The 3908-nt window shown below is 55.9% G+C and overlaps 1 long non-coding RNA gene across 1 annotated transcript; it reads left to right on the forward strand.

Annotated features, from left to right (window-relative positions):
* Positions 1-6: 6 nt before the first annotated feature.
* Positions 7-3897, forward strand: LOC102375116. The gene is made up of 5 exons (XR_325630.3): positions 7-462; positions 559-625; positions 932-1983; positions 2075-2150; positions 2959-3897. It is a non-coding gene; the product is annotated as an uncharacterized LOC102375116 (long non-coding RNA).
* Positions 3898-3908: the final 11 nt, after the last annotated feature.

The following is a 3908-nucleotide window of genomic DNA, read 5'->3' on the forward strand; positions in this document are numbered from 1 at the left end:
CTGCTGCTCCTGGCACCATTGAGATGGTCTCTTCTTGCACCCTGTAAACAGGGTTGTGCCCCCCCAACCCCTCTGATCTTGGGGGAGGAGGCCTCCTTTAGCCCTTTGGGCTCTGTGGCAGCCGTGATGGGAGGCTGGAGTCACGGCCTTTGTGTCCCCAGACACGGGGCTGCTTTGAGCCCTGATTGAGACCACCTGAGGCACCCGTCAGCTGGCATTCAGGGCTTTACAGGTTTTCCCTGGGCTTCATGCCCCATAGCCAGCTGTGTGCAGGTAGCACCGCCCTGTAAGCAGGGTTGCCGGTGTCGGGTCACCTTCATGGTGCCATCCTAGCACTTCTGTCCGGAGTCCTGGCCCGTCGCACTCTGCTCCTGGCTGGCCCAGATGTCAGCAGCCGAGCCCGCAGACGGCTGCCCCCCCCACCTTCTGCGGGCGGACAGAGGACAGCGGCCACAGGTCCAGGTAAGGGTAAAAGAGGGAGAGAAATTGGGGCCTGCAGACCCATCTTCCATCGCGCTGACTTACTTCCCGTTTCTGTCTTGTCCTTTTTGCCTCCAGAGGAAGAAGCAGAGAAGACAACAGACAAATAGGAGTTAACCTATAACCAGGACAGAAAACGACAAAGGTGAGGGAGTTTGGGTAAAGACTTGGGGTATGTGAGCTGTGGAAGGCTTGGAGTGCCAGGACGTCCTGGGTCTGTTGGCTTCTAAGCAAGGCACAGGTCTCCTGCCCTGCTTTCTCCAAATCTTAGGCTACTCCACGCGGTTGGGCATAGGGGTTATCTAGGGATTACAGGGAGGCTGCAGAGTCCTGGAGGAGCACGAGCGCTCTGGACCCCTTCCCGTCAGGGCTGAAAAGGGAGACGTTGCAGCCACTTGGCAAGCGCTTAGGCTTGTTGGCTTACACCCAGTCTCCATCTTTGTTCTTCCAGTCCTCGAAAGCCGAGCGGCAAACGGCCGAGGTGGGAGGTAGCCAGCCAGGGAAAAGGGTGTGAAGGAAAGGGACTCTGGACACAGTGACTGCCCTGCCCTTAGGTTTTGGTCACGTAAGAGCCAAAATGTGGCCGAGGGAGCCTTGGAGCAGTGGGACCTCCCTATAAGCAGGAAGCAGGTCTCGGCTCTGGAGGTTGTTGCTCTTGCAGAGCTGTCAGGTGACAGGCAGACCTCCATGTAAGCAGGAGGCTGCTTTCCTTGTCCCCTCTTTGATTCTGAGGCTTCTTCACCTGGTGGCAGTGACCACACAGTGTGGCTGCCCTGTAACCAGGGCCCAGGGCCGCAGCTGACTATTGATGGGAGTAGCCACCTTGTTAAAAGGGTGTCTGCTGCTTCCTGCCCAGAGGTGAGACTGAGCTGTGCGGCGCCTTGTATGTTGTAGCAGCCCCATAACAGTAAGTGTGTGAGAGCCTTGCCGTAGCTGTCTGGTGGGGGAGAGACCCTCCTGTAAGCAGGGTAAATGTCTCTTTCCCCTCATTTCAGAGAACGCTGGTTCCTTGAGGGCTGTGACCTGCCTGTAACTTGGGCTCAGGTCTCCAGACTCCTCTTTTGTGCTGCCCCTGAGCTTTTCAGAAGCTCCTGCAGCCTTCGCTTTTCCCCCGCTGTAATCAGGGGGTTGGTCACCCCCCGACCTCGGTTTGGGGGCTGAGGCCTCGTTTAGTCCTCTGGGCATTGTGGCTTCTGCCCTTTCAGCCTCCAGGCACAGGGCAGCTTTGAGACTGCCTGAGGCACCCGTCAGCTGGCATTCAGGGCTTTGCAGGTTTTCTCCGGGCTTCATGCCCCACAGCCAGCTGTGTGCAGGGAGCATCGCCCTGCAAGCAGGGTTGCTGGTGCTTGTGGTCACCGTTCATAGTGCCACCTTAGCACTTCTGTCCAGAGTCCTGGCCCATCGCACTCTGCTTCTGGCTGGCCCAGATGTCAGCAGCCGAGCCCGCAGACGTCTGCCTTCCCCCATCTCCACAGATAGAGCACAGACTGGCAGCAGATTCAGGTACAGTTTAAAGGGGGAGAGAAGTTGCAGCCCATAGACTTTTCATTCAACATGGTGAGTTAAATGTAGTATCTGTCTCTCTCTGTTATAGGCCCTGATAGGAGAAGCCGGAAAGATGGCGCACAAGCAGGAGTCAGCTGACAAGGAGGGAAGAGAACTATGCAAAGGTAAGGGAGTTTTGACGTGATGCCTTTTATTTATTTATTTATTTATTTTTGGTCCTACTGCCAAGCCGTAGCCCTTGGGATCGGGGGCCTTGGAAGTCTGGCTTGGTGGCACCTTTGAGGATAAGTTTTAGGTGGAGTACTGAGGATCTTGTAAACCAGAGGCATGTCATGTCCGCTTTGTTTTTACAAGGCAGCAAGCTCTTTAGGACACTGGGCGTTGTGAGCTTGCTGTCACTTGGGCTCGGTCTGGCAGCCGCAAGCAGGCAGTCGTTCCTTCCCCCACTCACTGCTGTTACCTGGGGTTTGGTTACATCCCCAACTTGAATGCAGGTGTTTTGAACCTCTTTTTGGTCCTCTGAGGGGTTTGACTTTGCTGTCAGGGAAGTTCAGTTTCTGCCCATTGTCCTCCACATGTGCGGATGCTTGTTTCCTTGAACCGCACCGCCTGAGCAACCAGTGTTTGTTTGGCCTTGTGCCATAGCAGCTGGTGTTTGCGGGGGGGCACCATCCTGTAAGTAGGATTCCTGGTGCCTTGTGCTGCCATATCTTGTGATGTATGAGTTGGGCCTGTAGGCTTGTGGCCCATGGCTTTCCATTTCCAGCTGACCCAGTCTTTGGGAGCTGAACAAAGAGATTCCTGCTTGCCCCGCTGTCCAACAGAAGACAGATCAACGGGTGGCAGGGAAGGACGAAACAGATGTTACAACTCCCTGTCTCAGTCTCTGGCCCCATGCCTTACACCCAGACTGTGTCTCTGTTTCTTTGTCGGTGGGTGGATCCTTATTTCTTTTCTTTTTCCTTTTTGCAGCTGTCAGACGGACAAGCAGCGGGCGAACCACACCAGCGTGAAAAGCCAGGAAAACGGGATGCGAAGGAAAGGGACTCTGGACAGAGTGATCTCCCTGCCTTTAAGTATCAGTCATGTATTACCCAGTTTTGACTGCATGAGCTCTCTGTAACTAAGACATGAGTTTGTGCCTTTGATGCTGTTGCACTTCTGTGGCAGTCGGGTGGAAGCGGACAACCCTGTAAGCAAGGCGTGTGTCACCGCCACCTCGTTCGTAAAGGGTGTGGATCTAGTTGGTGGTCTTGTGCAGCGGGGCCGCCCTGTAAGCAGGGCCCAGGCCAGCTGCCAGACATGACTGCCAGGGGCGCAGCCTCCTGTAAGCAGGTGCATGCTGCGTCTTACTGCATAAGAATGACAGGCAGTTTGAATGTTCCTAGCGCTAGACGTCCTGTAATTGGGAGTCAAAGTCCACTGCTGTTCCCGGCCAGTTGGAGAGGAGCCCCTGTAAGCAGGGTGGACGTAGCCTCCCTCCACTGGCGTAGACAGCCAGAGCAGTCTGCAGCGTTGTGCTGCAGGACGGCCTTGCAGACCGGAGCCGAGTCTCGTGGGGTGGCAGCCAACTCTTTAGACCCCAGATCTTGACCTTCCCATGGTCTGGGTTGAAGCCTGTGGCCTCCTCTCCAATCCCTGTGTCCAGGCACCTGTCCTTTTTCATACTTCTGTGCCTGGCACGCCACATCTAGACAGCTGGGCCACCCTGTAAGGAGGATGCAAGTCCCACGTCTCTTGGTGCAGGGCTAGATTGCGCAGAGCTGTGGACCACCCTGTAAGCAGGGTCCAGGTCTCAATGTGCCTTTGAGGGCAGCTCTGGGCCTTTCCCTTTTGCCCCCTTTGGGCAGTCTGACTAGTCAGACGGACCGTGCCCTGTAACGAGGGTGCGAGTCCCGTGCCCCTGGTGCAGGCCTAGATTG

Source organism: Alligator sinensis, unplaced genomic scaffold (genome assembly GCF_000455745.1).
Source record: "Alligator sinensis unplaced genomic scaffold, ASM45574v1 scaffold3046_1, whole genome shotgun sequence".
NCBI lineage: Eukaryota > Metazoa > Chordata > Crocodylia > Alligatoridae > Alligator > Alligator sinensis.